Raw genomic sequence first — 14,220 nt, 5'->3', positions numbered from 1 at the left:
ATGAACGGAGATGCAAAAACCTTCAATAAAGTATTCAAAAATTAATCAATGGAATTCACCATATAAACAGAATAAAGGAAAAGCAGATGATCATCTCCACAGGTACAAAAAAAGCATTTGATAAATTTTAGCATCTATTCTTGATAAAAAACATTAAACAAACTAGTGTTAAAAAGGAGACAGCAGGCCCTAAATAGAGACAGTTATGCTAAACCCCACCAAGACTTAATGCCTAACCTAATTGCAGCTTCAGTTTCTCCTAGAAATATAACCTTGACCAGCTAATGTGGAATGTCCTGGTCAGCACTAAGAGGTAAACACTGGTAGGATTCTCCTTAGGGAGGGTTACCTTGCCTAAAACAATGTTCTTGGCTAATAATTTCTTTTCCTCTGTTCCCTCTCTGTCTTTAATTTTTTTTTTCATTTTCTGCAACTCGATAGAGCTCCTTTTTTATTTGAAAGACGTGATGCTGTCCAATTAATGAATTGTTGGAAGGGAGCCAATTTGATCTTTAAATTTATTCAGTTGAATTTTTGCTATTTACCAATAAGAATAGAAAACAGTTTCGTCCATCTGATAGAGCACCTATGAAAACGCTAGAGCTAACAAAATACCTTTTTTAAAAGATTTGTTTGAGAGAGAGAGAGAGAGAGAGAGAGAGAGAGAATGAGTGGGAGAGGCAGAGGGAAAGGGAGAAGGAATCTCAAGCAGACTCCATGCTGAAGGTGGAGGCTGATACAGGGCTTAAGATCATGACCTCAATGAAAACCAAGAGTCTGACACCTAACCAAATGCACCACCTAGGTGCCCCAAAAGCTAACAAGATAATTAATAGTGAGAGAGTTAATAAATCCCCCTTAAGATCAAGAAGAAAATAAGGATGTGCATTCTTATCACTCCTATTCAACAGCTACAGAGCAGTGCTTAGGGGAAATTTATATCATTAAATGCTCACATTAGAAAACACAAAAGAAAAAAAAAAAGAAAACACAAAAGATCTTTTTTTTAACACAAAAGATCTTAATTGAATAGTCTAAGCCTTCACTTTAATAAAACTAGACAAAAAATAGCAAATGAAGTTCAAAGTACGTAAAATGAAAAATAAAGAACAGAAATCAATCATTTTAAAAATATTACTTGACACACAATGTTACATTACTTTCAGGAGTGTACAGCATAGTGATTACACAAGTCTATACATTATGCTATGCTGACCAAAAGTATAGCTAACATTTGTTACCTTACAACACTATTACAATACCATTGACTATATTCCATATGCTATACATTTTAATCCAAAGACTTATTCATCCTATAACTGGAAGCCTCTATTTCACACTCCTCTTCAACCATTTTCCCATCTTCCAGTCTCCCCTCCTCTGGCAACCATCAGCATAATTTCTGTATTTAAGCTCTGTTTCTGCTTTTTGTTTCTTTGTTCACTTGTTTTGTTTTTTGGATTCCACATATAAGTGAAAACCATATAGCATTTGTCTTTCTCTGTCTCTTATTTCACTAAGCATAATATCCTCTAGGTCTTTTCATATTGCTGCAAATTGCAAGATCTCATTCATTTTTATGAGTGAATAACAGTCCATTGTATACATAGATCACATCTTCTTTTTCTCCACGTACTTATTACATTTGGACTTTTAAGAAACATATAACAACAGAGGTGCTGGGGTAGCTTGGTTGGTTGAGCTTCTGACTCTTGGTTTCAACTCTGGTCATGATCACATGGGTCGTGGATGGAGTGCCGTGTCAGGATCAGTGCTTGGTGAGGAGTCTGCTTGAGATTCTCTTCCTCTGCCCTCCCCCAACTCAAAGCTCTAATAAAATTAAATAAATCTTTAAAAAAAACATATAACATCAGATAGACTATTATTATAGTGGAAAAATCTATTCTAGTTTTTGGGAAGCATATGTGTGACAAACTATCTTGCTTCTAGTCTCCAAGACTTTACTAAGAGTTTATCAAAAAGTAGGCTCTGATCTATGGTATCCTCAGTCTAGAGGTTTTGGATGGTTTGATTACTGTAGAACAATTTAAAGTGGATGAACTTAACTCCCAGCTGTTTTCATTCTGGAATGAACTAATCATTTTAAAGTTACATAGTCCACTGAAAGAAAACTCAATTCCTTAAGCTTTGTGATCTATTCAGTCTTTGGAAAACATAGTAAAAAAAGTAATTTTCGGTGCAATAAGGATGAACTTATTAGTATATACCAAATATTATTTTTTTACAGTGACATCATATTCCTTATTTATTTAAAGTAACACTACAAAAGCATGCCAGTCCTTTATCAACACATTTTGTGGAGATGGAGAAAAATCAGGGCGATTCCACCTCAAGTTCAGCATTAGCACAAGTACAGCCATCCCAGACACCTGTGAATAAGAGCTGAAATTTACACTACTTCAGTTACAGGAAGAAAACAGCATACAGCTTAACATCCTAGAAAATAAGAACAGAGCCCAAGCCAAGGGCAGGAAGCCCCTATTAGAATAAGAACAGAGCCCAAGCCAAGGGCAGGAAGTCCCTATTAGAATAAGAACAGAGCCCAAGCCAAGGGCAGGAAGCCCCAATTAGAATAAGAACAGAGCCCAAGCCAAGGGAAGGAAGCACCTATTAGAACAAAAACAGAGCTCAATGGCCCTTGAAAGCCCCATATCAAAATGTAAACAGAACTTGAGAAATTCCTCCACCCCTTCTGAAAATCCCCTACACCAGCCTATAAAAACCCCAGTTGTAACTCACTTTCGGGGTCCAAGTCCCTGCTCTGCTGTGTCGGGTATACTTGGACCCAAGCTCGAGCTTATAAATAAACCCTCGTGTGTTTGCATCGATGTTGGCTCCTTAATAGTTTCTCGGATTCGCAATCTTGGGCACAATATTTGGGGGCTAGTCCGGGATCCAAGAGACCTCCAGGACTCCATCTGGAGGGTTTTCACGCCTGAAGAGTGCACTCAACTTTTTCCAACTTTTGTGTGCATATTCTCTGAGAGCTCTAACCTGTAGGAATTCCAATCTGTATTAGGTCGGCATTGGCTTAGGCGGACACGCTGGTGGGCCATAGACCAGGGGTCTTGAGGAGACGTCCCTTGCCCCCGCCTGGAGGACGGGGTCCTCATCTGTAAGGAGGACAGGGTCCTCATCTGTAAGGAGGGCCGGCTGCCAGCCCTTCGGGGATTACTTTCTGTCTTGTCTCCGCGGCCGCACTGGAACGTTTGTCTGTTACTGTGTTCTTGTTAGCTGTTTGTGCGTTGGTCTGAGTAAACTGTGCGCTGTTCTTTGTTACCGTGTTCTTGTTAACTGTGCGTTTGTCTGTATTACTGTGTCTTTGTTAAATGTCATAACTGTTTACATAAGGAGAGGGAAATTTCAAACTTACTGCATGTCAGAATGGCCAACCTTTGACGTGGGATGGCCCCGAGAACGAACTTTTCACCTACCTATCATCTTACAGGTTAAGGCCATGATCTTCAGGGACAAACCAGACAGCCACCCTGACCAGGTGCCCTATATCCTGGTCTGGCAGGACAGGATGGAGAAAAACCATTTTCTTACTCACCAAAATGCACAACTCGGCTGAAGGTTAGGAGAGACTCTGGGTCCACCACCAGACTCTAATGGCAGGTCTCCCGGCTGCTGCGCGCAAACATACCCATCTGCTGAGGTATGGTTATGTAAGACAGGGTAAGGATGAGAGTCCAGCTGCCTTCTTAGAATACTAGGAGAGAAGAGCTTGCAGGACTTATTTATAGTAGTGGAAAGAGTCAAAAATAATAAAGAAAGTCTGGAAGAACAACAAACCAAACTAAGTGACTGGCAGACCTGAATCCTGGCCAAAATCCTGCTAGCCATAACCATGGATGACCCACAGGAAAGACGGAGGTACCTCAAGAAGCTGGCTTCAGGGACAGGTAAGGAGGATGGCCCTGGTCCCTGTCAGAAGCGCACTAAGCTGAACAAAAACCAATGTGCTTATTGTAAAAAAGGCCACTGGGTGAAAGGCTGTCTTAACAAAAGACCTAAGGCCCCTACCAAGATCTTAGAGATGGAGGACCTGGACGACTAGGGGAGCCAGGGTTCAGCACCCATCCCCAAGCCCAGGGTAACTCTTAAAGTGAAGGGGCAACCTGTTGAATTCCTAGTGGACCCTGGGGCACAACATTCAGTTTTATTACAACCCCAAGGGAAATTGGCAAACAATACTTCATGGGTGCAAGGGGCCATGGGCATCAAATAGTACTCATGGACTACCCGAAGAACTGGGGATCTCGGCATGGGCCGGGTATCCCATTCCTTCATGGTCATCCCTGAGTGTCCCTACCCGTTGTTAGGTTGGGTTTTGCTCACCAAGATGGGGGCACAAATTTATTTATACCCCGAAGGGGTGTAAAAATCCTAAACAAGGAGGGGCACCCTATTCAGGTGCTTGTCCTGAGTTTAGAAGATGAATATCGTCTCCACCAAACGCCCTCAGCCCCAATGACTGACATTGACCCGTTGGCTGTGGGAATTTCCCCAAGCCTGGGCAGAAACTGGGGGAACTGGGCTGGCCCGGCACCGACTGGCCATATACATAGAACTAAAGCTGGGGGCAGACCCTGTCAGGATCCGCCAATACCTCATGCCTCTCATATAGTGTAGGGGAATCACACCCCACATACGGCGACTACTGGACTCGGGCAGATTGAGGCCTTGCCAATCAGCATGGAACACTTCCTTGCTGCCGGTTCAGAAACCGCTAATTACAGGCCAGTCCAGGACTTAAGGAAAGTCAACCAACGAGTAGAGGATATGTACCCTACGGTCATAAACCCATACACCCTCCTCTATTTAAAAGATGCCTTTTTCAGCCTGCCTTTAGCACCCAAGAGGCAAGACCTCTTCGCCTTTGAAAGGATGGACCCTGAGAAAGATACCAATGACCAGCTCACCTGGACTTGACTACCACAAGGATTCAAAAATTCACTGACCATATTCGATGAGACCTTATACGAAGACTTGGGTGAAATCCGTTCTGAGCACCCTCATTTGATATCCTGTTGGCGGTGGAGGACCAGGACACATGCTTGCAAAGCACAGGGACTTGCTCCAAACCATAGCAGCTCTAGGATACTGGGCCTCCAAACCATAGCATCTCTAGGATACCAGGCATCAGCTAAAAAAGCCCAGATCTGCAGAGCAGAGGTGAGCTACCTTGGGTACAAATTAAAGGATGGACAAAGATGGTTGATGGATGCACGGAAGGAAACCGTCTTAAGGATCCCACAGCCGCAAACTGTCCGCCGGGATGGACAGAGGCATTTCCCACCAAACATGCAGCACAGACCGTGACCAAGAAACTGCTGAAAGACATCTTACCAAGGTATGGCTTTCCTGCTAAGACTGGATCAGACAACAGCCCAGGATTCATCTCTAAGGTAACACGGGGAGTGGCACTAGTACTTGGGGCAGATTGGAAACTACATTGTGCATATAGGCCCCAAAGCTTAGGACAGGTAGAGAGGATAAACAGAACATTAAAGGAGACCTTAACTAGCCCTGGAGACTGGTGGGGACTGGGTGACTCTCCTCCCCTTCACCCTATATAGGGTGAGGAACTCCCCATATAAGATGGTACTGACTCCCTACGAGGCCATGTTCAGACTTCCTCCACCTATTATCCCCAATTTAGCAGCAGGACTCCAAAGTGAACAGCCTCTGGCATGTTGGAACGTGGAGAAGGGTTCCATGTGAACAGCAGTTGAACATGGGTCAGTCGGTCCTGAGAGGTGGGTGAGCACCATTCCAAAGGGATGGGTGATGGCCGCCGTTGCCCTCAGCTGATTGAAAGGGACTCGGGCTCAGATCCCCGAATCTGGAGTGGCAGAGATGGGCGCCGAGGCGTCCAGTGTGGTAACACAACGGATCCAGGAGAAGCCGGGGGGAGCCCAGGGGACAGTTCTCTTTTCTTTGTGAAGGGCAGGGCGCCCTGGAATGGGCTTGCCCCAAGAGAGGGGCCCATGCCTTGGAAAGCATTGCGGTTCCGGCAGCGTCTGGTGAGCTCTCGCTGGCCCTTGAAAATCCGGGGGAGAGGGTGTAAATCTCACACTGGGCTGTACCCATATCCAAACCTGAGGTGCTTGCTGAGTTTGATGATCACCAACTCCTTTTCTCCCTCCAAATGTTACAGCGAACCCATGAGCAGGTGTGGCCTAAGCTGAGGACCCTCTATGAGACTGGGCCACCCCCGGGCCCCCATTGATACCGGCCAGGTGACTGGGTGTATGTGCAGAGATACATACACCAGACACTTCAACCTCGCTGGAAGGGACCCTACATCGGGATCCTGACCACTCCCACTGCTCTCAAGGTCTACGGGATTACTCCCTGGCTCCACAACACCCACTTCCGGCCAGCTTATCCACATGCTGTTCTCAAAGACTTTGTTCCAGAATGGAAAGGCCAACCAGACAAGGACAATCCCATAAAGATAAGACTGTGCCGTTCTCACTTACCCCACTAATGTTGCTTCCCCGTTAGCCATTTAAAAATGTGTACCCAATTCAGCCTTGCTTTTAAAGTCTTTTAAGGGTTAAAAAGATGGGAGCATCTTAACTGTAGAGAGGCTTTTGCAAGCAAGGGGGGGGGGTTATGTGTTGCCCCAAATGAGGAGTGGTGCTTCTTTACTGACCACTCAGGAATAGTCCGGGAATCTATGGCAAAAGTCAGAAAAGGTTTGGCTAAACGTAAACAGGAGCAAGAACAGCAACAAGGTTGGTTTGAATCATGATTTAATCATTCCCACTGGCTCACTCTGAGACCAGCCTGGACCCATGATTGGGTCCTTCCTTAGATTCCTCTGAGAGGGGGAAATGTGGAGGCCGAGAAAAATCAAGGCCATTCTACCTCAAGTTCAGCATTAGCACAAGTACAGCCATCCCAGGCCCATGTGAATAAGAGCTGAAATTGACATTACTATAGTTACAGGAAGAAAACAGCATACAGCATAACATCCTAGAAAATAAGAACAGAGCCCAAGCCAAGGGCAGGAAGCCCCTATTAGAATAAGAACAGAGCTCAATGCCCTTGAAAGCCCCACATCAAAATGTAAACAGAACTTGAGAAATTCTTCCACCCCTTCTGAAAATCCCCTAGACCAGCCTATAAAATCCCAGCTGAAACCCACTTTCAGGGTCTAAGTCCCTGTTCCTCTGTGTTGGGTATACTTGGACCCAAGCTCAAGCTTGTAAATATACCCTCATGTATTTGCTTCGGTGTCGGCTCCATGGTGGTTTCTCAGATTCGCAATCTTAGGCACAAAAATTTTGGCTTAATTACTTATACATAAGCCTTTTCTCTGGCTTAAAACTTCAGTAAGAGTAAACACATCAAGACCACAATACTATCTATTTTAGATATGCAATCAATTTATTTAACTTTCTAATTTATGTACCTAGAATTATGGATAAAGAGCTAATTTTGAGGTGTATGTGTATGCACATATATATTAAGTCTAGAGTTGGAAGAAGACTGGGCAGAAGCACAAAGTTTTGTGGTTGAAATATATGCAGGATTCTACAGGACAAAGTAAAAATGTGAATCACTGCAACACTATTTACAACAGCCAAGATGTGGAAACCACCATAAATGTCCATTGACAGGTGAATGGACAAAGGAAAGGTAGTATACACACACAATGGAATATTATTTAGATTGTTAAAAAGGAGGAAATTCTACAATATATAAAACATGAACAAACATTGAGGACATTATGCTAGGTGAAAGAAGCCAGGCACAAAAAGACAAATACTGCGTAATTCCAATACTGTATATAAGGTGTCAACTCATAGAAACAAAGAATAGTATGGTGGTTGCTAGGGTTTGGGGAGAAGGAGACTAAATATAAATTATAACAAAAAGCAGTACACATAATGTGTATGTTCCATGTTGACTTTAATGACTACTTCATAAGATAGTAACTACTCTTAATTATGGAGACTACTTCTGAATCATTCTGATCCACGATGAGCTGTAGTCAACTCCTTAACATAACTCTTTGTATTTGGCATTGATTAAAAATTAAAACGGGTAAGAGGGTCCCCCTTTCTTTGCATCCTCACCAACATTTGTTTCCTGTCTTGTTAATTTGAGCCATTCTGACTGGTGTAAGGTGTTATCTCATTGAGTTATCTCATTGAGTTATCTCATTGAGGTTTTGATTTGTATTTCCCTGATGCCAAGTGATGTGAAACATATTTTCATGTTGACCATTGGGGTGACTTCTCTAGAGAAATTTCTGTTCATGTCTTCTGCCATTTGTTGTTCGGGTTATTTGTTCTTTGGGTGTTGAATTTGATAAATTCTTTTTACAGATCTTGCATACTAGTCCTTTATCTGATGTCACTTGCAAATATCATCTCCCAGTATGTAGATTGCATTTTAGTTTTGTCAACTGTTTCCTTTGCTATGCAAAACCTTTTTATCTTAATTAAGTCCCAGTACTTCATTTTTGCTTTTGTTTTCCTTGCCTTTAAAGGTGTGTCTATGATACTCTGCATAGAAAACCCAAATGACTCCAACCCAAGATTGCTAGAACTCATACAGCAATTTGGCAGGGTGGCAGGACACAAAATCAATGCCCAGAAATCAATGGCATTTCTATACACTAACAATGAGACTGAAGAAAGAGAAATTAAGGAGTCAATCCCATTTACAATTGCACCCAAAAGCATAAGATACCTAGGAATAAACATAACCAAAGAGGTAAAGGATCTATACCCTAAAAAATATAGAACACTTCTGAAAGAAATTGAGGAAGACACAAAGAGATGGAAAAATATTCCATGCTCATGGATTGGAAGAATATTGTGAAAATGTCCATGTTACCCAGGGCAGTCTACACATTTAATGCAATCCCTATCAAAATACCATGGACTTTCTTCAGAGAGTTGGAACAAATTATTTTAAGATTTGTATGGAATCAGAAAAGACCCTGAATACCAGGGGAATTTTAAAAAAGAAAACCAGAGCTGGGGGCATCACAATGCCAGATTTCAGGTTGTACTACAAAGCTGTGGTCTTCAAGATAGTGTGGTACTGGCACAAAAACTGACAGATAGATCGATGGAACATAATAGAGAATCCAGAAGTGGACCATCAACTTTATGGTCAACTAATATTCAACAAAGCAGGAATGACTATCCACTGGAAAAAAGACAGTCTCTTCAATAAATGGTGCTGGGAAAATTAGACAGCCACATGCAGAAGAATGAAACGAGACCACTCTCTTGCACCATACACAAAGATAAACTCAAAATGGATGAAAGATCTTTTTTTTTAAGATTTAATTTATTTATTCATAAGAGACCCGGGGGGGGGGGGGGGGGTGCAGAGACACAACCTGAGGGAGAAGCAGGCTCTATGCTGGGAGCCTGACACGGAACTTGATCCCGGGTCTCCAGGATCACACCCTGGGCTGCAGGTGGCGCTAAGCCACTGTGCCACCAGGGCTGCCCTGGATGAAAGATCTTAATGTGAGACAACATTCCATCAAAATCCTAGAGAAGAACACAGGCAACACCCTTTTTGAACTTGGCCACAGCAACTTCTTGCAAGATTCATCCATGAAGGCAAGAGAAACAAAAGCAAAAATGAACTATTGAGACTTCTCAAGATAAGAAGCTTTTGCACAGCAAAAGATACCGTCAACAAAACTCAAAGCAAGCTACAGAATGGGAGAAGATATTTGCAAATGACCTATCAGATAAAGGGCTAGTTTCCAAGATCTATAAAGAACTTATGAAACTCAACAGCAAAGAAACAAACAATCCAATCAGGAAATGGGCAAAAGACAGGAACAGAAATCTCACAGAGGAAGACATAGACATGGCCAACAAGCACATGAGGAAATGCTCCACATCACTTGCCATCAGGGAAATACAAATCAAAACCACAATGAGATACCACCTCACACCAGTGAGAATGGGGAAAATTAACAACGCAGGAAACCAAAAATGTTGGAGAGGATGTGGAGAAAGGGAAACCCTCCTGCACTGTTGGCGGGAATGTGAACTGGTGCTGCCCCTCTGGAAAACTGTGTGGAGGTTCCTCAAAGAGTTAAAAATAGAGCTGCCCTATGACCCAGCAATTGCACTACTGGGGATTTACCCCAAAGATATGGATGCAATGAAAACGCCGGGACACCTGCACCCCGATCTTACAGCAGCAATGGCCACAATAGCCAAGCTGTGGAAGGAGCCTCGGTGTCCATCGAAAGATGAATGGATAAAGAAGATGTGGTCTATGTATACAATGGAATATTACTCAGCGATTAGAAATGACAAATACCCACCATTTGCTTCGACGTGGATGGAACTGGAGGGCATTATGCTGAGTGAAATAAATCAATCGGAGAAGGACAAACATTATATGGTCTCATTCATTTGGGGAATATAAAAAATAGTGAAACGGAATAAAGGGGAAAGGAGAAAAAAATGAGTGGGAAATATCAGAAAGGGAGACAGAACATGAAAGATTCCTAACTCTGGGAAACGAACTAGGGGTGTTGGAAGGGGAGGAGGGCGGGGGGTGGGGGTGACTGGGTGACGGGCACTGAGGTGGGCACTTAATGGGATGAGCACTGGGTGTTATTCTATATGTTGGCAAATTGAACACCAATAAAAAATAAATTTAAAAAAATTTAAAAAGGTGTGTCTAGCAAGACATTGTTTTGGCTGAGGTCATAGAGTTTGCTGCCTGTGTTCTCCTCTAGGATTCTGATGGATTCCTGTCTCAAATTTAGGTCTTTCATCCATTTTGAGTTTATCTTTGTGTATGGTGTAAGAAAATGGTCCAGTTTCATTCTTCTGCATGTGGCTGTCCAATTTTCCCAGCACCATTTATTGAGGAAATTGTCCCAATGTTCATAGCAGCAATGTCCAAAATAGTCCAACTGTGGAAAGAAGATATCCATCGACAGATGAATAAAGAAGATGTGGCATGCATACACACACATGCATACACACACACAATGAAATATTAGCCATCAGAAAGGACGAATACCATTTACAGCAATATGGATTAAACTGAAGGGTATTATGTTGAGTGAAATAAGTCAGTCAGTGAAAGATAATTATCATACGGTTTCACTTACATGTGGAATATAAGAAACAGTGCAGAGGATCATATGGTAACTGAGGGAAAACTGAATGGGAAGTCATCAGAGAGGGAGAAAAACCATGAGAGACTCTTAGCTATAGGAAACAAACTGAAAGTTGCTGGAAGGGAGTGGGGAGGGTAATTTGGTGATGGGCATTAAGAAGGGCATGTGAAAAAAAAAAGAAGGGCATGTGATGTGCTGAGCACTGGGTGTTATATATTCAACTGATAAATTATCGAACAACTACATCTGAAACTAAGTATGTACTATATGTTGGCTAATTGAATTTAAATTAAAAAATTAAAAAGGGTAAGTTAACAAATACATATTCATATATGATCATGTTTTCAAGAAGCTAGTCTTTGTGGAAGTATACAGGAAAGGGTACTTTCAGTAAGTTGTTGATGGAAACTGGGAGGTTTATGGCTATCGCTTTGGAAAGCACCCCGGTAAGCTATAGAAAGGCATTTGTAAGAATAGATTGTGCAGCATCAAAGGATAACTCTAAGAAGTGGGCATTTTCTAAATTAACTTAAACTCTGAGACTTTCAGTAGTTCAAGAATAGAAATAAAACCCAAAGAAAAGTACTATCTTCACAATGGCATAAAAAAGGTGATGGTGCCATTTGGTTCATGATGCTAAATGTTCCAAAAGCCTTTGATGGTATGATATAGACAAGAAAAATATTAATAAAACAACCACATAACACCATTAAAACTCAAAAAAAACATTATTTAAGTTTTTATTTAAATTTCAGTTAACATACATTATAATATTAGTTTCAGGTGTACAACATACTGATTCAACACTTACATAAGACACCCAGTGCTCACACAATAAGTGCCCTCCTTAATCCCCATCACCTATTTAACCCTCCCCTCTTGTAAACTATCGTTTTTTTCTCTTTAGTTAAGAGTCTTCCTTCTTGGTTTTCTCTTTTATTCCCCCTATGTTCAGTTTTGTTTCTAAAGTCCACATATGAGTGAAATCATAGGGTATTTGTCATTCTCTCATAGGCTTATTTTGTTTAGCATGACAGTTCCTAGCTCCACCCATGTCATTGCAAAAGGCAATCTTTCTTATAACTTTTTAAGGAACCTTTGTATTGTTTTCAAGAATAGCGGCACCAGCTTGCATTCCTACCAACCATGTAAGAGGGTTCCCCTTTCTCCAAATCCTTGCAACACCTGTTGTTTCCTATATTGTTAATTTTAGCCATTCTGACTGGTGTGAGGTGATACTTCATTGTAGTTTTGACAGGTGTCAGGTGATATCTTGTTGTAGTTTTGATTTGTATTTCCCTGATGGAAAGTGATGACTTGCATCTTTTCATGTGTCTGTTGGCCATCTGTTGGGTCCTCTTTGGAAAAATGTCTATTCATGTCTTCTGCAGCTTGCTTTTCCTCAGGAACCATGCTGCTCAGTGTTCAGCTTGTTCTGCTGCCACTTTCGCCTTTCTTCCTGTCTTTTCTGAGCCTGTTCTATTGCCTATGCAACTTCAGCAGCAATATCCATATCCATATCCACTTCTACTTTCAAACCACACAAACCTTTAAGTTCATTGTTAAATGAATCTGTACTTTCCACTAATTTCCTTATTTTTCCTGGTGTTGTTCCTCTATTTGAATAAGTTCTGCTTCTAGTTTTCCCTGATGAACCATTAAGTACTGGTCCTATCCTTCGAAGACCTGCATTCTAGCTGTTGTGACAATTGACTGAAAGACTGGCACCACACTCTAAGGATTTCACTGATGAGGTGGTGGTTTCTCTGGAAATGAGTTGTGGCTGTATGCTTCACTGAAAAGCCATTACTGTAATCACCTGGATCTTCAGCAGGCTGAATATTCATGTAAAGTTCTCTTTTCTCCATGCAAGTCTGTCTCTTAGACTTTCTTCCTCTAGAGCAGCTTCTGCATGACTTTGCATTTATGTAAGCACGGTATGTGGAGGAATTATGATAGGCCTTTGTAGATTAATTGTACTCTCTCTTTTCTGCTTCATCTTTATTTAAATAGTATTGTTTTTCTTCATTAGTGAGATCTTGCCAAATGCTACCAATAAACTTGCCAATCTCCCACAAATTTAGGTGAGGATTGGAGGCTTTTGCTTTGTCCCAGACTTTTCTGCTGTACCTCATGTAGGGCATCAGTGACTTATCTGGTGGCTTTGGGGGTTTCAGAATCATAATACTAGAGGATGCCATGACCTGCCTTGGTGCCTGGGTTACCTCCCAGCCTGTAGTTTTGGGGGAGATGACTGTATGGATGGTATGCTGAGCATTTGTTTGCAGGAGCTGGGTTGGGAGGTGGGGCATAAGATGGTCTCTTTGATATTTTGGGGTATTAATTTCTCTGTTCCTTAAGGATGAATCTGAGATACCTCAGGCAGAAAAAGTACCTACAGCTCTGGCCTTATTACCCCAACATCTTTATCCATTCATCTATACATGGACACTTGTCTATTATAAATAATACTGCAATAAACATAGAAGTGCCTATATTTTTTTGAATTCATATTTTCATTTTCCTTGGGCAAATACCTAGTAATGGAACTACTGGATTATATGATAATTTTACTTTTAATTTTTTGAAGAAACTTCATACTGTTTTTCACAGTGGCTGCACCAATGTGCATTTCTACCATCTGTGCACGAGGGTTCCTTTTTCTCCACATCCTTTCCAAAACTTATTTATTGTCTTTTGGGTACTAGCCATTTTGACAGGTGTAAGGTTGTATCTCATGATTTTGATTTGCATTTCCCTGATGATTAGTGATGAACATCTTTTGTGTCTGTTGGCAATCTCCATGTCTTCTTTAGAAAAGTGTCCTAATCAGATTATTTGGGGGTTTTTTGTGTGTTGAGTTGTATAAGTTCTTTATATACTTTGGATATTAATGCCTTTTTAGATATATCATTTCTAGGTATCTTTTCCCATTGAATAGGTTTCCTTTTCATTTTGTTGATGGTTTCCTTTGCTGCACAAAACCTTTTTATTTTGGTATAGTCCCAACAGTTTATTTTTGCTTTGGTTTCCCCTGCTTGAGCAAACATGTCTAGAAAAATGTT

General features: G+C 41.5%; 1 protein-coding gene and 1 pseudogene across 7 annotated transcripts in view; both read right to left on the bottom strand.

Annotated features, from left to right (window-relative positions):
* Positions 1-14,220, bottom strand: part of EDA (ectodysplasin A) — a 426,386-nt gene that overhangs the window by 315,608 nt on the left and 96,558 nt on the right. The gene's annotated exons all lie outside the window — the stretch shown is intronic.
* LOC112907625 (SWI/SNF-related matrix-associated actin-dependent regulator of chromatin subfamily E member 1 pseudogene) lies at positions 3,155-13,483 on the bottom strand (annotated as a pseudogene).

This window comes from Vulpes vulpes, chromosome X (genome assembly GCF_048418805.1).
Source record: "Vulpes vulpes isolate BD-2025 chromosome X, VulVul3, whole genome shotgun sequence".
In the NCBI taxonomy this organism is placed as follows: domain Eukaryota; kingdom Metazoa; phylum Chordata; class Mammalia; order Carnivora; family Canidae; genus Vulpes; species Vulpes vulpes.
This window is presented reverse-complemented; position numbering and strand designations above follow the sequence as displayed.